Source organism: Stegastes partitus, unplaced genomic scaffold (genome assembly GCF_000690725.1).
Source record: "Stegastes partitus isolate 25-593 unplaced genomic scaffold, Stegastes_partitus-1.0.2 Scaffold893, whole genome shotgun sequence".
NCBI lineage: Eukaryota > Metazoa > Chordata > Actinopteri > Pomacentridae > Stegastes > Stegastes partitus.
Window position 1 is genome coordinate 84934 of NW_007578624.1, and position 23684 is coordinate 108617.

Genomic DNA, 23684 nt, shown 5'->3' on the forward strand with positions numbered 1-23684 from the left:
TTCTTTCTCAGCCCAGGTGCTTTTACCAGGCTGCCCAGTAGAACCTCTAAGTAATCCGTCACTCTTCGCCTGAGAAGGCCCAGCTGTCCTCTGCTTGTGTGTATGTGGGAGAATTGCATATGTACCCGAAGGTTATCCATCTGTGTGCTTCATGAATCACCAGTGATGGTGATTAGGAGATATTTATGAGCTCTGGCTGGGCATCTGTTACCTGCTGATAGGAGGAGAGAGAGGATGGAGGGAGTGTCAGGTGGAAAGAGGTGCAAAGAGTGACACAGAGAGATGGCAGAGGGGGAGAAACAAATGCACAAAGCTTTACACCTTCCTCCTTCTGCCAGCTTGCTTTTCAGGCGGGATGGGGGGGGGTTGCCATGGTGACGGGGAGTTATGGCTGCGATGGGAGCCGAGCGGCATCCTCCTGACACGGTAGCCTCGCACAAGTGTGACTTCTGACAGCGAGTGTGTCTGGAAGCACTTTGTCGGAGTCTATTTTCACCTCCTGTTTTTTTGGTGTAGGTGTTTGAACACGTGAGGAGATGAAGACAATGAATAAATTATGGCCAAAGTAAGAGAAGCTTGTGTTTACTACCGCTGTCAGGTAAAATCCCTCTCGTCAGCTTTTCAGAGCCGGAGCGCAGCAGCCTTGTTTACTGCACGACCACAATGCATTTTTGAGTTTATCCAGTGGGGTTTGAAAGGGTCTCGTTAGCACAAACATGTATAATTTTCTCAACCCGGAGAGAACAGCATGATCCTTTAAATATAAATATGACTAAATATAGAGTCATAAGGTTGCCATGTGGCATCATGGAGCCATTATGTATTTGCTTATGTGTATTCTATGTATGTATGTGCAGTTAACTGTGCTGCAAAACTGTAGAAGCAAGTGTTTATTAGGCAAAATGTGCCTGTTTTTCAAGTCTATTTTATTACATTGTAGGAAGATGTTTAGCTGTTTTAATTTGCCGTTACTGCAGACTCAGCACTTTTTCACCGCTTCCCTTTTGTTTTTTATTAAACTCAGTGCTGTACATTTCCACAGCACTAATCCTGTCAGGACAACAATGGCCGAGTCGATCTGTCACTCTGTTTTTAATAGAAATATTTCTTTCTCTCATTCAAGCAAGTTCTACTTTTTAGGTTAATGAGGTAAATAAAACAATTCCTGCACAAGTTCTTTCCCCAGCAGCAGCTCAAAGGACGTCAGCTGGCCGGTGCTTCACAGAGAAAGTGTTATTTTATCTACCATGGCATAACATCAATAAAAAGGATGGTCAGACAGACAACGTGTTTTTCATACTAGTTCTTATCTTTTGTGACTATCTGTGAGGACAACTTGTGCCGACGAAAAGGCGACTGACTTGGTCGAGTCATACGAGTTGGAAGTCGAGTCCTACGTTATGAAGGAAAGCAGCTCATACTTGCAGACACCATGTTTGGTTCAGAAATGTGTATTTACATTTTAACTAGAAGAATGTCATTTTAAGTCGCCTTCTGTTACTTGACTGGACCTCTGAAAGCTCAACTCGGTGTGCCAAAACTACATATTTATACGTTTTCTTTCTATGAAATCTCAGAGGTCTGAATCTGTGGTTTAGAGACTTTCATCAGTCCTCTGCATGTTCAGGGTGGAAATACTCACTCACTGCTTCATTCCATTATGATGTGTTCTTGGTATGTACTGTATGTGTTGATGAAGTAAAGGTAGCTTCTTGCTTTGACATGAATATTTGAGTTGTGTTGACCTTCCAGAAGTCCAACGTCACCATGACTTACGGTGACAACAACCAACAATAAGAACTTTGAAAAGCACTGATTCAGCATTATCGATGGAGCCCTGATGAACAGTTTCCAAAAAAAGGGAACAAAATAATGCAGCAGAAACAAAAACACCACCTTCAGTCCACACATTTTGCTTCTGTTCTTCTAAATCCTTCTCCATGACCCACAGTGCAGCTCGAGGGATAACTGGGTCATAGATTGGGGTGTGAAATGCTTAAAGGCGGCAGAGAAATGGTCCCAGATTGTTGCATCGTTTTCAGATTTGCTATTGACTCAAGTGATATCATTTGAGGCGTTTCTTCAGATTTCACACAGCTCCCTGTAGAGACACAAAAGACTTTATACAACCGTCTTCATATATGCAGTGGCTTTCCTCAACGCCTTGAGTAGAAATCAGAACAGTTCTCCTGTAAAGTTTAAATACACTGTAATTCTTCTTTAATGAATGGAAACCACACGTGTTGTGTAAATGCACATGATGTTAAACGTGTACCTCGGTGAGGCTTTATTAGATACACATATATACATGCTTACTCTGCTACTGCATTTCTGTCCACCTCTATATCTGTTCTCTTAGATTCTGAGAAGCGATGACTTGGACACATGTTTTCTGTCTGGGTGCTATCCTGAATCGATTTCCCGCACGTCGCCCTGCCAAGTCACTTCCGTGGTCAGCCGTAGACCTGACTGGCAGCCTGCAGAGACACCTCAGAGGCTGCTTCTGTTCCCTGCTCTTTGTCTCTCGGGGTCCGGCGGCTCATTGAATCACGCTCAGTCACTCACACACACTAACACATGGGCACACAGGGCCATAATTTGCTCTGCTGTCTATTTTAAGAGGACTTGGAGTCCTAGAGAAAAAAAAAAAAACACATACAAGCTATAATTTAGCGGTGCATAACTGCAGTGTTGCAAGAGCAGCCAGCATTAAAGGTATCTGAGTGCACAGAGAGAGAAGGCCAGGCATGCAGAGCAGAACGGCACACATCCACATGACTCAGTGCTCCTATCCTTCATTTATCTCCAACTCAGGCTAATGCTATGTTCTTGCAAATGAGCTCTTTGCATTTCCTGTAAGTTGCTCTGTGAAAGCACAAAAATAACGCCGTCCTCTGAAGTAGCTGTCATGGTTTGGTGCTCGCAGACAGACGGGTTCTGGCTGTCATTGTGCGTCCTCTGCCTTAAGACGGCGTGCAGCAATAAACAAATGGAGGCTGGAGTTGACGGCGTGTCCGGTAATCTGCCTTCCTGCTTCTGTGTGGGCGTCGTCGGGAAACGAAAGATTAAACAAAAGCACAGAAACGTGCAGCCGTCTGCTCCCCCTTGGTCGTGTTTGTGATTTTGGTGTCTACGTGTGAAAGTGAGCAGTTGTGGGGCAGACACACACACAGAGAAGTGAGAATAGTAGCGAGTAGCAGCTGCGTTAATGTTGCCATCTATTTTGGCTGGCTGGTAATGAATCAGAGCTGTTGCAATAGACTTTCAAAGGCATTGTAATGTGGTAACACAGAAGGGTTTGAAGTGTTTTGTTTTTGTTAGTCCAAAAACAGACACACACACACACAAGCTGTTCGGCATCAGGGAGTTATTAAAGGTTTTAAATAGTACAAGTCCAACATGGTTTTATTTGTGTTCTTGCCAGGAATTAGTTTAGAAAATTGATAGCGTGAAAACCAGGCGGCTTCAGACTGACTAACACTTAGAGCAGCATCACTGTAATCAGACCTCCCAGTCTTTCTGTTTCCAGTTTGGTGGAGGATCGGACAGTTTTTGCCTTTGCGCTAACTCTGAGTGCGCCAGAACAATAAGGCATAGCAGCTACTGCATGTAAGCACACAGGACAATGATCAATAACAGATAGATTATTGGACTATGCGATGGTTTGGGTGAAGATCATGTGTGCACAGGCCTTGAGCAGCAGACTTTTTTAAAGGAAATAACATCAAAATTCTCTGACAGCTGCCTCTTAAATGTGAATGTTTTCTTGTTTCTTTCCTCCACATATGACAGTAACCTGGACTGTAGACAAAACAAGACAGATTTGTCACCATTTTCTCACATTTAATAGCTCAAACAACAAACGGATCCATCTCTAAACTTGAATAACACATTAAATCTTGCTTATTGCTAATGTGTGGTTGGATAGCTGTTCACCTTGTAGCTCACATCAAGTGTACAGGCATGAGAATGGCATCAGTCTCACCTAAACTTCTACCAAACACAAATGCTGCAGACATTAACACTGTTTATACTCATTTAGTTGTTAGCTGGCAAGATCCCTAAGAAGTTAGCTGCAGTGGAACAGAGTCGTATTGATCCGTTCATTCCATTAAACAATAAAGAAGCAGGGTCTCTGCAAACCAATAAAGATGTAGAAGTAATAATCCTGAAGGTGATTTATGGTTTAATAATGCCTCACACTTTTCTGCATACAGGTAATTCATTAGAAGAACAAAAGAAATTCATTTGTAGAACTGCAACCTGAACAGCACTATTAAACTAAAAGTATTGGGTTTGTTTGAAAGAAAAGAGCAGTTTCTCTTTTGAATCTAAGTAGTCAGGTAAAAAAAAAAAAAAGCAGCTATAAGCTTGATAATGATCCAACTCATTAGCGCTTCTCTACTCTATGCAATACGCATCAATTCCTGCGCATGCATTAAATTAGCATATTTGTCACGAATGAAAGACCAAGAAAGGACGGAGGGTCCAGCGAGGAGCACTCGGTGTGAATGCATTAAACAGCTTAACAGCGCCGCGGAGAGAAGAGACAGAATCAGATGTGACATTTTTTATTTCATATTATTATTCATTAACATTTTAAAGACCAGTGATGGACACTTCAATGGGCTAATACACAGCATTAAGCTGAGCCCAAAGATTCTGAAGCGAACCGTCTTAAACCGGCAATAACGGATCCAATCAGTTGTCTGTCAGCTGTCACCTAAAAAAAGTGCTTCTTTGGGGGTAAAAAAATGAAGAAGTTAGAGTTTTAGGGTTTTATTTATGTTCATTTTTTACTTGGACGTTAACAGTCTACAGAGTGAAAAGTGTATTGCAAGATTATTGATTGCAGAAATAACTGCTGCTGCTTTACAACCCAGTAAGTAAATGTAATGCCATAAATCAGGACAGCATGTGCTGCATTGTGAAAATTGCTCTACTTCTGTTTATCTGTGAACAGCACCAATCTTTGTTTGATTGTTTTCGGGTTACGCTGCCTCCAGGAAGTAGCCACATGCACTCACATGACGAGATATCTTAACTTTCAAGCTTTTGTGATTCTGTGTTACTGCAAGCCACATAAATGGAGCCATTATTCAACCCCAAATAGTCACTAATGTGTGACAAAGTTTAGCTTGAAGCAGCGCAGGTGGTGACGAACACATATTTCCCCCCTCAGGCCGATCTTGGCTGGATTCACTCACATCAGACTCTTCAGTAGGACAAAGATGCTGGAGCTGATACCTTTCCTCATGCAGACTTACATACATGCTGAACAGCAGCCCACACGCATGAATCCCAGACAGACGGCTGGTGAGCTTTGGGGCTCATCACACTGGGTCATGTTCCAGAGTCACAGTTGACTCAGCGTTTGTCAGACTGTGGACATGCTGGCTTTCTGCCTGTGGACTTTGTCAAGCCTCGCTGCTGCAGTTTGGCTGACAGACGATGATTAGCGCCTTCAGTGTTTGGCGGTTTGATTGAAGGACTGTCACTGTCTTCAGGTAATTTCTGCTGGTTTTGTGATACAACACATCTATGAGCTGACAGATTTTTGTCTATTTACTATAACTCGTAGGATTAACACAGTAAAACATTTACTGATTATATAATTTGTCTTTTGCAGTATACCCACACTAGAAATGTGTTGCAATACCCTGCAGATAAAACAATACTGTACTCGATTTATTAGTATCTGTGTTTAGGAAAGACAGTCTTTAAATTGAAGCCACAGTTCCTGTTCCTGTGTGCTGATGCACTGTGTGTGCAGTACACAGCCTTCATTACCTGTAGCCGTAGTCGCCATGCTTTTTTCTTGTCTCTTAAGGACACTGCAGCTTTCATGAGGACAAATAAGAGGACCGTCCACTGATTGTTCATTAAGCAGACATGCAATGTGAAAATATACCACAAAGCCTGTCTGTCAGAGTTTTGACCTACACAGGCCAACTGAGCCGACATGAGAACTCTGACAGAGAGGATTCAAAGAGGTTAAAAATGTGACGGATAACATAAGTAAATCATTCCCCCAAATCAAAGTGAAATGTGATTTGTGTTGTGAGAATGCAGTTAGGATTGTTGTCCTGTGCATTGTTTGTCTGGTTTCTATCTGCTGTCCTGTCCTCTCTCACCCCAACCAGTCGAGACTGATGTCTGTCCTCCCTGAGCCGGGCTCTGCCGGATTCTTCTTCTCGTTGAAGGTTGAATTTTTTTCTTTGAAGACGGTGGGATTGCTTAAAGTTATTTATGTTGTGAAATGGCCACATACATATACACAACTGAACTGAACTGAATTAAATTGAATTGGATTGAATTGGGAGCAGGGGCTGCAAGGTGGCGCAGTTGGTAGCACTGTTGCAGTGTATAGACAATGGATGGATGGATGGATGGATGGATGGATGGATGGATGGATGAATTGGGAGCTGCAGGGTGCCTCTGTGGTTCAGCTGTTTAATCTGGCTGTATGTTTTCAGCGAGCTGACCAATCCACACCCATCTCTATCTGCAAATACAGTGTTCACACTGGTTAAGTTACTGCAGTCTGCGACAATCAGGCGTTCACAGCCTGCAGATAAACTTCAGCTATAACGATCTACTGAATTCCTTCAGAAAGAAAAAGTGATTTAAATGTGCACTGAAGTACTGTTGCACTCTGATGGAATGGACTTTTTCTAAGCAGCAGTCAGACATGTGAAGGTTAAGAAATGTGAAACTATAAAGAAGGATTCCTGAAATTCTGCTTGGATGTGAAAATGTATGAACAGCCGTGTGGTACGGTCATCATTCCCTCCTGTTGTTGTGTAGCTTCTTGTCTCAGGCTATTTTCTGTTTGATTTTCAACATCATTCAGTCACTTCTCCAGATGTTTGAGGTTTTTGCTGTGCTCATGTTTCAGTGTCCATCTAGTTTCATGTTGACGTCATCGTTTTGGTGACATGGTGGACTGCTGCTTCACACTTGGGGAGGATAGTGGAGCGTATTGTTGACGTCTAGTGGAGGTCTTGTTAGTGCGCCCTACACTCTGTGGTCTGAAGGCTGTGCAACACCCAATACTCAGCTTGAAATACATCAAATGACATCACTGTTCTAATCTTGCCTGCGACGTCTGTTTTACCTAACCGGCTAGGAGTGACGTGGCCTTTCCCACCAGCTCACACAGAAACTCTTACTGTGTTTCAGCACAAATGAAGAAGTCGACTTGCTTCTTGTTACCACCGTTTTCCTGTCATACAACACGGCTACAGGAAGATGATGTTCTCATCTTGCCTTCAGGATTTCTACACCTGCCTGAAGAAGCCATCAATACACAAGTTTAGCTCCATTCAATAAACCAGAGACGTGGACTGTGAGTCAGAGGTCTAAAACCAGACAACTCATCCCTTCACTAGAAACATCACATGGCTCACTGAACTCAAGTGAGGCCTCAACTTCTGCACTCGAAGAAACAAACTGCAAATCACTTATTAAAGCAACACCTATTCCATCAGTGGCGAGCGTTTGTGTGAGCACAGAGGATAGCGGGGTATAATGAAGGGGGAATGGTGATGAAAGCCAAAAAGGTAATAGGTTCATTTCATTTGGAGGCGTAATGAGGAATTGATTTCCCTAAATGTAAGCGGAGATGAAAGCAAAGTGGCATCTCACTGCTGAGGAAGTGCCAGCCTTTAAAGGAACTAATGAAGAAGAAAATGACAACATGAACTCCTGCATGTGAGAGGGAACGCTGCGAGATAAACAAACTATTAAAGGAATTACGCTCCACGCACACACACATACGGGCAAACACACACTGGTGAGTGTGTCAGCAAGTTTTTTTTTTGTTTTTTTTTACCTGCCTGGAAAACAATTTAAAGGTAATGAGGAAGAGAGTGGGAATAAATAATGCGACTCATCTTGTTATCTTTATAATGTGCTCTGCTTGTTGCTGGATACACACATTTTAATGCACGGACACACACACGCCCCTGCACGCCCCCTGGCCACACACACACTTGCATTAATATTTTATAGCCATTGTTGGTTAGCACACACAGATAAACAAAGACACACACACACACACACACTCAAAGCTGCTTTGACCAGAGCACATATACTCCCAGTATGAGGACACACACACTCACTTTAAGGCTATTTTCAGCCACAAACACACACACACACACACACACACACACACACACACATCATTCTCTCTGACTATTTTCAGCAGTCATTTAGATGCACACACACATCATCCAGGACTCATTTTGTATCCATTTTCAACCGTGCACACACACTCCATTTAAGTCTATTTTCAACCACACACATACATTATCCCAAACCATATGCACTCATTTTAAAGCCATTTTCAATGTACACACACACACACACACACAGACACATCCATTTGTAATAAGTGTGACGTAGCTCAGAGCAGCAGACAGCAGCACTATCTCAGTTAGTGTGAGGGGACACACACACACACACACACACACACACACACACTTCCCCTCTGCTCCCTGCTGATTAAGGCTTTTATAATTACAACCCTCCGACTGCCCAACTTGTTCACACTTCAAAGCCGGCCGGCCATGATTGGAGGAGCAGAGGAGCCTCGGCGTTACACAAGAGCTGTCCTATGATTTCTCTCCAATCAGTCTGTCATCATCATCTTCTTTTCTTCTTTTTTTTTTCCTTCTTTCCTGAGCCTAACATGCATTTATGGTCCAGTCCTCTCTGACAGAACCTGATAGACAAGCACAGTAATCAAGGAATTAAACACGTGTCCACTTCCACGGTGATTTTCCAAACTAGCAGGTTTTAAGGTTTATTCTGGCGGAGGTCACACAGGTGAGTTTGATGTCAGTGCCGTCTGTCCTTTTATTATTCTGGAAAGTAGCAATGAGAAGCTGGTAAAAGAATCAAGTCTTGGTTTTCTTGCTAAATGAGGTTCTTGTTTTGTTCGTTGCTCCCTTGGTTTCCATCTGCTGCAAAACAACCCAGAAATCCTGAAAAATGGCAGCTTCTTTTCTGAAACTACATTTAAACTGGCTGCAGCAAAGAACACAAACATTGTACAAACAACTGCAGGCCTCTGTGCTTAGTCAATGGAGAAACCATTTCATACCTTTTAATGCGCCCTGTAGATGCTAAGCTTTGATTAGATGTTAATTTATGGGAGTAATAAGGTTGGCTTGTCATCAGTTTTGTTTGGCCCAGTACCATCTGTCAGTAACACATAATGGATGTACAAGAACGCCTCAACACAACTCGACATATTTTCATATGAAAATGTGGACTGGGTCATACAGCAGGAAAATTTAGGGTGTTTTGGATCGAAAAGTCTTTCTAACAAAGACAACCACTGGTCTCACCAGCTGCAGCCTCCACCAGGGGAGGACCAGCACACCGAGGAAGACCTGCATGGAGGTCACAGGAACAGCAATGAAGGACAAAGGGCCCGTTTTCAAGGGGTTTAATATAAGCTGGGGGCTTCAGGGGTGTTCATATAACTGAACTTAGCATGTTCATGTTTAAATGAAACTATTGATCCTTTTACCAAACCATTTTCTAATTGCTATTGATGAAGCGTCTATCGTCGCTATACATATGCTAACCTAATGAAAAACTTCTCACAATGCAAAGGATGCAACTAGTCTTTTAAATGTATTTTTTTAAACCTGATTCTATGCTGTTTTAACATCAGCAGATGGTCCCAAGTGCTTCTTTTTTGGACCGCAAGTCCAGTTTCCTTCTAATGAAGCTCTCAGGATTGACATGAGCTGGATGACTGAGCGCCTACACCGACATCAGCAGATGCCATTAAAAAAGACACTCAGTGCTGAGTGGGCCGTCCTGCTAATTGATTTATAGCCTTTCCCACAGTGGTCTCATGCTCTTAGAGACGGATACATCTGTATGAGCCCACCAAAAATGACCAACATGAGGAATGATTAGAGCAACCAATAACTCTTTCAGTGCGGAGACAGGCATGTGTTGGCATTGGATGAATCTATGAAGACCTGTGGCCCTCTGTGAACACACAGGTACATGTGAATGTTGCATCAGGTCTAAATGGGAAGCACAAGAGCAATACTGGAGGATGTGGAGTTGCAGCTTCAGTTCAGTTAAATCAAGTTATTTTTATTATCATCTGCCGCATATAGATTTTTTCCAGGTAGATCATTTTTGTTTCATACCAACTTTACTGTTTGGTTTTAAGGTTCATTTCATAATGCTTCAGCACAAAGAGGGACAATTTTGTAATTTGGGTCAGATGACCTTTTAAGGGTGCAAAACCAGTTTCACCCTCCACTGTTTATTTGTTTTTTTTTTTACCTCTTTATTACCAAAACTGAATGTCATGAACTCACTGATACCAGACAGGTGGACACAAATGCTCGACACAGATAGGTTCAGGCAAAAAGGCAAATTTAATGACAAACAGGGTTCGGTACACGAGAAATCAGTCACTCAGGCAAAGGTATCCAGGAATTGGCAGACAGAAGGCAAAGTCCAAAAAACAGAAACAAGGTCATGATCAAACAGACGATGACTTGATTAACGCTGGTACGAGGACGATGAAGTGCAACAAACTGGCGACGAGACAGTGAGACACACAAGGTGATATACACGAGGTAATGAGGGGAGATGGGAAACAGGTGCGGGGAGGTAATCAGGGAACAGGTGAGACAAGACAGGTACAGGAAGTAAAGCTGAACAAAAACAACTGGTGAAGTGACTTCAAAATAAAACAGGAAAGACGAGACATAAAATGTGCACACAAAACAGAAACTTGACAGACATGACAGGGAATTGATTCCACCACAATGTGACTGTGTGAACAGATAGAATCAGAAGTGCACACACACACACACACACACACACACACACACACACACACACACACACACACACACGTTGCTGATCAGTGTGGCTGAACTGATGCATGTTCGACTTGCGTGAGAAATGTGGTTTTCGTTGGTGCTGCAGGTCAGATCAAGCTATTGGACATTTAGTAGCCAATTGGGATGTCCCTCCACCTCGAAAGTGAGCCGGCTGCTGAGCCAGTGTTAGTGCAAAATCAATCTCATTTCTCTTCCTGTCAGCGCCGTCACCACATGGGCTTTGTTTTTCAGCACATGTTCGATTGGTGGAACTGGGCTGAAACTGACTCCTTCCGTCTCCATTTTATGCCTCAACAGCACCAGTCGCACATGCAGCAAAGCACAAATAGAGCTGACACACGAGGCGAGCTCCAGTAATCTGAAGTGAAGGCAGATTTCACTCCGTTCTCTGCTGGCAGTCCTTGATGTTTTTGGCAGGGGAGAATATTTCATTTTCAAGGAAGTTTGAATATGCTATTAGCTCTGTATCTTTATAAAATGTGGGAATATTTTGTCTTTTCTGTGCTTGTTTCATGAGCATGGCCACACAGCATGCTGTGGAGATTTGGGTCTTGTGGGCAGCTGCTCCTCTGCAAGCCTTTGTCACTTAGGTTAAAAGATAAAGGCCAGTTTAGGGTTTCTCTGTCCACGGACAGCTGTGGACTCACAGCAGATCTGCATGCGCTTGTATAATCGGGGTTATGTGTAGGTAGACACATTTCACACATATTTTTCTATACATGCGTTTCATATGATTATCTGTTTATTATTGCTTTTTATTTTCCTTTTGATTTAATATTTTAAAATTTAAGCATAGTTTAGATACACTGTAACATAAATGTAGTTGAAATTCTTAATTAAAATGTAGCTATTTCTGTGTTGGAGCTTGGTAGTTGGTGCCTATGTTTTTGCATTATTAACCCTTGATACATAGCAGTCATTTAATGCCCTGTCCACCACGTCTTTCCATTTCATTTGTTCTTAGAAAGATGCACTGTAATACGGTAATGTGGCTTAAAGCATGCATTCCATTGTTGTTAATGCATCCAGGTCCAGCAGAAGGGAGAGCGCCTCTATGCGATATTACTTAAATGTCAAATGATTCTTAATTGTATTAACTGGTAATACTTTCATTATTTCTAAGATGAACAGTATATTTCAGAGTTTTTCCTCTTGCAATCAATCAAAGATAAATACTTCAGACAGATTATTGAAAATACAGGTCGCAAAGTTTAGGCTCAGTGCAACAAAGTCAATACAACTATGAATAATAATAATTAAACTACCTGTAGAGAAGAGGAATTTCTTAGTTTTGGACCTTTGGACTGTGTCTGCATGTCTGCATCATGGCTCCACATGTAGAAAAGAAAATCTGTCTGAGGCTTCACAAAACGTGACCAGGAAGATCAGTGACCAACTCAGTAGCAACCAACAGTTGCAGCAGTGATCTACAGAACAGAGCACGGTACCACGAATCAGAGCAGCAGGGATTGTCCTCCTAAAATGGCACCACCGACAGTGTGTACTTGCACAATCTACTTCTGCTTCAGACTTTGCATACGGATTATCAAAGGAAATCAGGGTTTCTGTGCTGGCTCACAAAGTGTAAAGGATGGTGCATCTAGTCAACCTCTGTGGACGGTGTCCAATAAAACCCTTGCTCGCCATCTGGTACAAAACTGGAAAGTGAAACTTTGCTAAAGAGCACAAAAATAAGCCTGGCAAATACTGAGAGGACATTCTTTAGTCTGATAAAACCAAGATAAATTTGTTAAGCTGTGATGGAGTCCAGCATGTATGAACCAGACAAAGACCACCACAGTGTACGCATCGTCCTCACAGTGGGAGGTGAAGGTGTGATGATGTGGAGCTGCATGGATGTCAGTGGATACAGCAAAATACTCACTGACAGGATGACTCCAAATCTGCAGAAGTTTGGCAGAAGAGAAATATTCCAGCTTGATAACGATCCAAAGCGCACTGCCAGCATCACACAGGAGGCTGTGAAGAAGAAAAAGGTAAAAACTATGACTTGACTTGAATCCAACAGAACACCTTTGGGGTGTTTTAAAAGGAAAAGTAGAAAAACAACGACTACAGCAACTGAAAAACAGTCTCTGAAGAATGGTGGAACATTTCTCCAGAAATGTAGCATCCTTCATGGGGAGCGACACCGAGTCTGTAGTATTCAACAAATTAAGGAATTGAGTCTCAGTAATAGTGACTACTTTGGGGTTTATATTTTTAATTGGTAAATCCCAACTGATATGTTTGAATTTTACATAAGATGAATACTATGCTGTTCTGTGACAGCATTTCGAGGCATTTGACAGTTCAGGGATGTTGCACAGGGATGTAATCACTTCTGTTGTATGCTGTACACACAATGCAATAGAACAGTTGTTTAAATGAGCTCCTGGTGCCACTGACTCGGGCCTTCTCCACACTGACGTTCTAATGTGTGTGTGCAGTGGGACTGACCACAGAGCTGCTATTGTGATATACTTAGCCTTTTCAGCCACGAGCCAGAGAGCACAGATAGATAGCACAGCTGGGGCAATCCAAAGCAATGCGTCTTAAATCACCTCCATCCACGGGGAGGTCAAGATTGTAAAACATGCGCTGTTAGCCTCTCATGCTCTTCTCACCGTCTTTATTATATTTCTTTCTACTCCCTGTCTGTGCAACAAGCCTTTGGGGTTTTATCTAAATCGATCTTCCTTCTTTCTGTCTTAGCGCCTCTTTCGGCCTCTGTTTTTTCTTGGGATTGCCAAAGCCTAAGCTCCCTCTCTATATTTAGTCCCTGAGGCCAGCTGTGGCTCCAGAGGGGGCTGATCTGGCTCACAGCAGCCCTCACTGGGGCTCAGCTCTCCCACAAAACCCTTAATCGAATGGGCCGCACCCCAGAGAGCATGAATGAGATGCTGGCGAGGGGAGAGACGGAGAGAAAAGACTGTACGTTGGAAAAAGCTGAAAAGTAGATTTGAAAGAACAAGTGTACAAAGAGGGGGAATAAAGAGCGAGAGAGAAAAGCAGAAAATGAGCCTATAAAAGCAGCTCATTAGCTTTGTGTAGAAATCTCATTTTCAGACTCTGAATGGAACAAAAAGAGGAGAGAAAAGAAGGAGACCTGGCATACGGATGAACAGGGTTTACCAACGGAAAAACACAAACACTCATTTACATCCTTGTGAGGATCCAGTTCACTTCAGTTAGTTTTCTCTTTACTACGTAGAACTGAAGGCTCCATTTATCACTTCTGTCAGAAAATGTGTTGTAAACCTTCCATTCATTGTACGTTTATTCTCAGGCTTGTGCATTATTGGACACATCATTTGAAACAAGTCAAAGTGTTTAGAGCCACTAAAGCAGCTCCTTGAGTCTGTGAGCTAAATTTTTCTTTGTCATTTTCAATGTCTTCATATTAATGCTGTAATTTGCAAACTAGCGCTAAACACAAAGAACTGATGATGGTGGGCCACTGATAGAAACTACATTAGCGAGGTTTCCATTCAAATGTAGCACAAACTTTAGCCATATGTGTGCTAAATGTGAATAGGTGAAGGAGTTTGCTAAACAGCTGGTTGTGCTAACTGCTAATTGAATTGGGTGCTATTGAATCATTGGAGGGGCTGTAAGGTGGGTCTGTGGGTAGCATCGTTGCCTCGCAGCAAGAGGGTCACCGGTTCGCGTCCCGGTGAGGACACCCGGGATCTTCCTGCGTGGAGTCTCCATGTTCTCCCCATGCAGCGTGGGTTCTCTCCGGGTTCTCCAGCTTCCTCCCACACAGAGTAAAAACATGCTGAGGTTAATTGGTGATTGTAAATTGTCTGTAGGTGTGAATGTGAGTGTGCTTGGTTGTCTGTCTCTAAGTGTAGCCCTGTGATAGACTGGTTACCTGTCCAGGTGAACCTGCCTTCACCCTGAGTCAGCTGGGATAGACTCCAGCCCCCCATGACCCTAGTGAGGATTAAGTGGTTTATAGGTGATGGATGGATGGATCATTGCAGAAGAACCGGCGGCAACAAGATGATGAAACTGAAAGAATGCAAGTCAAAGCTCAGGTGAATGAGCATGTGGAGAACATGACATTTATGTCTCAGCATCACCCACATTTCTAGCAAGGTCATATGCTCCGATGCAGATTGGATTAAGATTTAGATTTGGCAAACTTGTTGAAAAGCTGTAGCAAACAGCCAACCAGCAGGCTCAAAACACAAGTTTCTTGTACTACCAAACACCATGGAGAACCAATCAATCTGGAGATGCAAGAACTCCATCACCATGAGTTTGTGACAACTTGTTGGAAACAGTAAACACTCCAACAAACTGCTATAAGTTTTTGACAAAGTTGCTCAAACGACCACAAGTTTACCACAGATCTAATTTACTTGTGAAAATATAAGTCTTCAGCAAATTATTTAACTTCAACAAATGCTAAACTCAACTGTCCAACAGAAACCTGAAAAGAACAATGATTAATACCATCCATCCATCCATCCATCCATCCATTATCTATACACTGGAGTCTATCTCAGCTGACTCAGGGTGAAGGCAGGGGACACTCACATTCACACCTACGGACAATTTACAAATTTACAATCACCAATTAACCTCAACATGTTTCTGGACTGTGGGAGGAAGCCGGAGAACCCGGAGAGAACCCACACTGCACGGGGAGAATGATTAATACTATTACTGCTAAAAATGTTACCTGTGGTGAACATAAACTGGCAAGTTTGTGCTTGATATCAGACGGTTAGTAGAAGTTTAACACCGCCAGCAAACTGCCAACAAATGTTTTCCAGTAGTTGCAAACTTCTCATTACTGCTGGAAAGTTTTCCTGTCGTCAACAAAATTGGCAAACTTGTGGTAACATGTTTTTTGTTTTTTTGTTTTTTTGGGTTGTTTTTGGTAAACTGATGTATGAGCTACAAATCAACCAAAGCTTTGCTACAAATCTGCTGCAAACATTTTGCTTTTGTTTCCTCTTTACTCCACATGGATCAGATTTCTTCGTCTATTCTATTCTTCGTCCCGTGCCTCATGTATGTCATCGTTAGTCTTCTATGTATTTTTGCATTTTCTCAAACTGGTTTGCTAACATTTCCAGTGTGAAACCTTTTGTGTCATTCTTTGTGTAGACTGACAATGCACATAAAGCAGGTGGATTGAAACACCTCCTCAGAACTCACACACTGACAAAGCAAGACTCAAACGCCTTCTTACAGTGTACACTTCTTATACAGTATATTTGCCAGTGAAACCTTTATACCAACATATGACAACCTTAAATCTAAATATCTCCAGACCGCTCAGATCCTAAAGTGAACCTCATGAGTTTTCAGCCATCAGCAGCAGATAAAATTCCCAGTAAGGCTTCTATCCAGAGCCGCCATTTTACACCAGCAGTCAGCAGTGAGACGGTTAGAAATCCATCAGAGAAGAGGCAGAGAATCATTTCTGCAGCCTCAGTAGCAGACACGTGGGCCACAAGATGTGTTCTGGATGAACAACTTTTGTTTGGAAAACTTGCTTTTTTTGGTTCTGCCATGCCATCGCTGCCTCTCCCTCCACCTACGAATCTTACCCACAGCTGAACGGATCACATTTCAGGGTGTCTGACGCTGTGTAGATACAAGGCTGCAAGTCCTGTTGTGAATGTTGTGCATGTACACAATCCCGCTGACTCCCTGCTTCGCCCATAAATAGATGCTGACACACCCATATTTAACCCTGTTTGGACAAAAACTGTAAACTGTTGTGTCCTAACACTCTGCTATAAATGCTGTCATATAAAACTGTGTTAGAGGACAGCAACCACATTTAGATGTGACTGAAACACTCCCAGTGAACCCCAGTTAGCTCTTGTTTTAAAGCTGATTTGTTAAAAAACGTTTGCTGAGGGATATTCTTGATCTGTTTTGATTCCCGTTTCTGTGCAGAGAGAGTGCATGTGCATTACTGTTTGTGCAATCGCGTTCCTACATCTGGATTCAGGCCTGCATTCTGTGGGTTGATGAAAAGCACTCTGGGAAGTGTAGGAAACCACCGAGCTGAAGCAGAAACAGATGGGGGAATGTGGGTATCTCAAAAAAAGGCTAATTATAAGATTTCATTTCAGAAATAACTCGTGGAATTCACTGAACACTCCACAGTGATGAGATGCAGCACAGGAGGCAGATCTGTCCTTGAACAAAGTGTCTTCCAAAAGAAGTTGGCATGTTTGTGGGAGCGAATTGGCAAGTTTAACATTAAATCTACACTCATCCAGCTCTATATTAAACCAAGTGACTGGTGAAGTAAAGACCATTGATTCTGCTGAGAAGCTTTGGTTCCTGGCATTCATGTTGATGTTGCTTTGGCACCACTCACCTAAACATTGTTGTAGACTAAGCACACCCACTCATGGCCACAGCACCCAAAGGATCCCCTGCCAGCGTCCAGGTACCAGACACCACAGGACACCCACAGAAGTCCTACCCTAACAAGTCAGAGCTGTTTTGACTGTCAAATGTGATCTACACAATAGTCGGCAAGTGGTTTTAATGTTATGGCTCATCTGTGTATATTGTGCATCTAAGTGTGTTTAGGCAGGTTTACCACAGTCTACGTCTTCATCCACCTACCAGCCAACCAGCATACTGTCACCAGCATCGTATGCCTTCTGTCTTGCTCTGGAAGCTGGTCCAACACTTTGGTCTGCAGCAGGAAGCCTCTCTAACTCTATAGTCCAAACGACAGGGGAAGAGAACCCAAACATTTTACACCTAAAACCACTGTCAGGTCAATATAGCCTCTCTTCTCCCTTAACAAATTAATCAGAAGAGACCCTGTTCATGTGACCAGTGGCAACGTGGCCCCATGCCAATGTGTTCCATTGTTCTTGTATGACGACAGGAAGCTGCCACACCTTGTCGTAGTGCCACTTTGGGTGCTGCACATTGCTGAGCCCAAAGTAAAATCAGTCTTAGACGGTGGTGGAGAGTAACTACCCAGGAGCTACCTGTGCTACTCTGTCACTACTTTTCAGACTACTGTTCCTCTCATAACACAAAACACAGCCCTGCAAACCTACTAAGTGTTCATTATTATTACTCAGCATTCTCTCACCCCTTTTCTCTCCTCTCACCCCATCTGGTTGAGGCAGATGGTCACCCACCCTGAGTCTGGTTCTGTCTGGGTTTTCCTCCCCACTGTCACCCAGGGCTGCTCACGGTGGAATTGTTGGCTTATCTGTAAGGTCCTGACATTGACATGTGAGGTGCCTTGGGATGACATATGTCACAATTTAGCTCAATAGATAAAAAAACACACAAAAGAACTGACGAATTGAACACATTGTTAGAGATTCAACAACACGTTATGAGTTTCAGAAACCACGGCTAGTTGGTGTCACATATACTTATTAGCGGTTCCTGTAAAAAAAAAAAAGGACTTCCTCCAAAAACATTCTCACGTGATTTTATTTAAATAACTGTAATTGTCCGCAAATTCATAATGGAATCAAATATTAGAGAAAAGTCTATTCAATCATCTCCTGCCTCACAGCAAGAATTTTGGTTTGATTTGATTTGATTTGATTTGAATTTTGAATGCTGTTGTTTTGTTGCTGATTTTATGTTGGTGTTGTGTTATTTTGTGATGTAGTAATTTCCCTGAGGTCTTGTACCGAAGGGATAAATAAAGTTTTATTCTAATTCTTATTCTATTCTAAGAAGGTGCAGGTTTGGTCCTGCCAGTCACAGTGTGCATGTTCTCCCTGAGTGTCTCCACTCCGACACTTTAGACGAAAGGAATTTTCTATTTTGGGTAATAATTGAGTTTCTCAATGAATTTGAGTTTAACGGGTGACTGATAATCGTCGTTGAAGCTGCTCATTTGCAGACAAATTATCATGATATTGCTATCCTCTGACAGTCTCCAGTCCCATAAAACTACATTTTCCAGTTCTCGTCTGCAGAAAACACACAAATGACATTTTCATGCTCAAATGACTTCATGACTTTTCTTCTCCTGCTGTTTGAGGAGCTTGAAAATCCTGCGTTCTCCCCCCGAGGTTCACAGACGCCATCTGTTGAGAATGTCATTAAACAAACTAAATTGACATTTATTTCAGGTTTGAGGAGCAGTTTGAAAACACGCCAAGCGAGCTTTTGTATGAAGCATCTTAGCAGGTCCTGCACTGAGCCTAATTAATTCCAGGTCTAATCTTCACCCTGGCATCAGGTCTAAACTGTAATCCTGCTCCTTGGGAGAATCAGCGTACACAACCTCAGACCTGACCTGCTTCTCACAGGGATAAAGACAAAAAACGTTGACAAAGTTTATCTTTATGTGGCTCAACCCTTACAGAAGAGTGAAGCCCTTGTTTGAAACTCCTGTCACTACAACTTAATTAAATGCTAATGCTAGATAAATAAAAAAAAATGTACTGATTTAGATTAAGGGGCTGCAGGGTGGCGCAGTGGTTAGCACTGTTGCCTCGCAGCAAGACGGTTGCTGGTTTGCGTCCCAGTGGGGGCACCGGAATCTTTCTGCGTGGAGTCTCCATGTTCTCCCCGTGCAGCGTGGGTTCTCTCCGGGTTCTCCAGCTTCCTCGCACACAGTCCAAAAACATGTTGAGGTTAATTGGTGATTGTAAATTGTCTGTAGGTGTGAATGTGAGTGTGCTTGGTTGTCTGTCTCTAAGTGTAGCCCTGTGATAGACTGGTTACCTGTCCAGGTGAACCTGCCTTCACCCTGAGTCAGCTGGGATAGACTCCAGCCCCCCATGACCCTAGTGAGGATTAAGTGGTTTATAGGTGATGGATGGATGGATGGATAGATTTAGATTAAACTTTAAGATGCAAACATTGTTTTAACGACTTGTGTTGAGATAATAATGTTGGTATTTACATAAACTTAACATTTTGTGTCAAAGTTTTCTGCATTAGTTGATGTAAGTTGTAGTAAATTAAATTAATTGGCTTGATATCTTATATTTCTCCATCTTTAGTTCAGGATTTCAAGTTTCCTAAAGAATTGTGTTCATGCTACCAACTAGTCCTTGGTAACTTAGAATACCTGTGATTGTAGAGGAAAGACTAATTAGCCCAACTGAGCACCATTTCATTAGAAGTTGTCATAACCGCCCCAAAAGCGAATGCAAACTGTTGCGTGATTTATTTATTTCTTTGCTAAGCCTAAGCATTTGTTAATCGAGTGTACGCAGGCAAAGAAATGTAGAGGGACAGTGATGGACTCTAAGAAAGGCCTTCAGGTGACGTATGGGGAAAGGAGCGCCGCAGCGTGAGACAATAATCATACGTCAGCGCCTGTCAGCCATCATTTCACCTGAAGGCCTGACATTGGAGCGACGCTGGCTTCTGACGGCGAGAAATGCTGTCCGCTTCATTGCCTTGTGCGGCCCTGAGACACACACACACACACACACACACACACACACACACATGCACACACACACACACTTTTGTCAGAATGTCACCAGATATTTTACACCCAGCTTTTTGTGCTGACTCCAGCTTTCCACTGCCCTCCTCTCTCTCTCTCTCTCTGTGACGTACATCCAGGCGTTGTGTCAACAGAACGCTAACGCCGAGGTGACGTCAACCAAACAGCCTCTTCCACAAAGAGCGCTTGGTGAGCTTGTGCCACGTGTTGAGCCTGTCGGTGTTTTTATGCCCTGTAGCTCATTAAGCCTGAAAATCAATAAGTTGCAAAGAAAGGATTTCATCAGTGGGATTTTACACATTGGAGCACATTAATTAGAAATTATCAACACGTTATGCTTCTCTTATACACTTTTCAAACCGTGCTGGAGTCTTTCTCATGCAGTGGGGAGGTTTTCCTTCTTCCCTGCCGCTGATTGTAATCTAAATATCTGTAAAACATTAAGAGGCAGTTTAATAGGTTCATCTTTAGCTGATTTAACACAGTTTGGATCAGGTGTTAGAATCCTCGTTCTTGGAGTCACACACATGTTTCTTTATTATCAGAAGTAATCCAAGTGATAGTTATTTGTTTATCCATGAATACTGACTCAGATCAAACACTGGATTTCCTTTGACAGTTCTGTAGTAGACAGTTTTCTGTGACAACTGTATAAAAATGATATTGATTTAAATACAAATATTTCACAAATACATGAAATAAATTGTTGTAAACACCACAGTGATGCTGTTTCATTATCACTCATGAATTTCTGGATCCAGTTGTTCATTAACAGTTATTTTACAAGTGTTTTATGAAACGCTGTGGAGGATTCTGAACAACTACCTTGCATGAAAACAAACCAAAAGAAAATGAAATGAAAAAATCTGGTATGTGAACCAAGCACAAAGCCTGGGATTTAGTGAATTTGTTGTTTCTTTTTTTGTTTTTTTAAAATCTGCAATATTAGTAAACTCTCTGGGTGATACTTATTTTACAAAATGGCCAAACCTGATTCAGTGAAGGACAAATCTCCAGAACTTTAGTCCCAGTTGGAGCCACAATCCAGAAATGCCAGATCCTACATTTGCCAATATGCAACTCCACATTGTTTGTTGAAGACCTATGCCTCCTGTTTGCCTCCAAGTATAATTCAAATGAACCACGATGGTGCCAAGTTAATGACGTTTCAAGAATTGTCTAATAGATTGTTCACAATTGTAAGTAAATGAATGAATGTACTGAACATTTGAAGCAATACAATCAGACAAAAAGTCACAGTGTTGAAGTGAATCTATGAATGTTTTTTTCTGACAGCAACAGTCTTGTGTGCTCTGGGATGACCAGTAGCTCATGGAGGGTGATGTTACCAAACTAGATATTGCTTTGTCACTGACTGTGCACCGAGGTTACGCCACATTTTAGCCTCTGTCATGATGCTGTAGGTGCCTCTTATGGTCTCAGACACTGAGGCCACGGCTCCGTCAGGTCACATCAGATCTCTTTGTGCTTACAGCCTGACAAAGCTTGAAACTTTGACCTTTAATTGTTGTGTCCTCCATCAGTCCAGTTATTCTTTAAAGCTGGAACTCAGCACCAGGAACAGTCACACCTCCAAGGTCTGACATGGTGTTTGAAGGGCAGCCTGGTCCTGTGTGGGGCACAAGGATGAATCCTCTTTTTGAAAAATGTCAGCTGGCATGAATGTAAGACTTGCTGTAAAATATGATTGAAGCTAATGGATTTCACAAGCCATTACTTATGATGGTGCATTAGATGGTCCCCTGCTGGGCCTTTTACAGGCCATCATCACGTCGGGTGTTTGATGAACGGTGCAGGTGGCAGCAGGGTTTCACATTGAACCAACAAACACATTTTGATTTGACGTAGTTGAAGTTGCTCTAAGTGTCTTCCTCTGCAGGAGGGCGGTGCTCGGCTGGAGAGGGATCCAGAGTCTGCCTGGCTCAGGGACACTCCAGATGCTTGAGATTTGAACCCAGGCGCCTTTCCCAGCACACCATGCTTCTGCAGCAGATTCAAAAAGTGCTGCCGTGGCGATGCTGTCGGAGACCTCCTGCGTGGCGATTGGCTTTGACTTGTGCGGCGCCCCAGAGCACCGTGGGAGGCCTCCAGGAGACAATGGCCTCCACCATAGGGTGCAGGTCATAAACACAGCAGCTGTACGGTCTGATCTGAGGAGCGAGGGGGTGTGTTTGTTCAGTCAGGACTCAGGAAGTGCGGAGAAATAAGCGTGGCCTCATAAAATGCAAAAAAGCTGTGTGGTGCGCAAGAAGTAACAAAAATGCATTTCTACGCAATTAAAGGATTACATGGTGGAGACATGGCTGTAGAGAAAAGTCTGACTCTGAAACAACACATTAGAGAGAGTTCTCATGTGAAGCTGAAGTTTTTCTAACTGCAACAAATCCTCGTGATAAATCCTCAACATTATGCAGACATTGCATTGATTTTATATGAAATGTTTGTCATGAAAAAGTACTATGCAAGCCGTGAAAGCAGTTATGACGCAGCTTTGTTAAGACAAAGATGCCTCCTGATTTGGACAAGTCTCATACTAGGGGCTAAAACTCAGGACATCTTTAAAGTACTTGTGTTTTCACTGACTCTTTTTTTTGGCCTTTGTTGGATAGTTTTAGTCAAAGAGAGACAGGAAGTAGGGGAGAAGAATAGGGGGAGGACATGTGGGAAAGGGTCATGAGCGGGATTCAAACTCATGACCTCCACATTGGGACTGTAGCCCTGCACATGGGACGCCAGCTCAACCAGGTGAGCTATAGCAGCGCCCCTTCACTGACTCATTTTAACACATATAAGTGTGTGCATGGATCATGGAACATGTCGGATCACTTTTTCATAAAAGTCACGGGAATCTCACTAGTTGTAACATTTCTACAGAAAGTCCAACACGGCCCGTGTGTGAACATTGTGGGATAGATATGCACACACACCGGTACCTTCAGCTGTGTGAAGTGATGTGAGGCGCTACGTTTCAGTACCAATACTGATCCAAACATGTCACTGAGAGCAAAAAGCAGTTTTACTGCCAAAATCATGAAGCACCTTTCTGATTCACTTTGTCCTGCACCATCATAGCTATTACAAAGTAAAATGTCCATAAAAATAAAACTTTACTGAGATAAAGACAGAGGCTATAGCAGATCACATTAATGAATTTAGGTGACAATTTAATTCTTTTCTTTTTTCTCTTTGAGTCTTTCTCTGAGTCTGTTAAATGTCTGCATGGTCAGACTGAGGCACACACAAAGTCACAGTTTATCAGCTGCACTTAAATCATTTCCTATATACCCCAGGTTAAGTCCTGAGCTCCATCTCAGCTCTCATGATTTTATTTTTTTTGTTTTTTT

The 23684-nt window shown here is 42.6% G+C and overlaps 1 protein-coding gene across 2 annotated transcripts in view; it reads left to right on the forward strand.

Annotated features, from left to right (window-relative positions):
• chst11 (carbohydrate (chondroitin 4) sulfotransferase 11) overlaps positions 1-23684 on the forward strand; it is a 123000-nt gene that overhangs the window by 21110 nt on the left and 78206 nt on the right. The window lies entirely within an intron of this gene.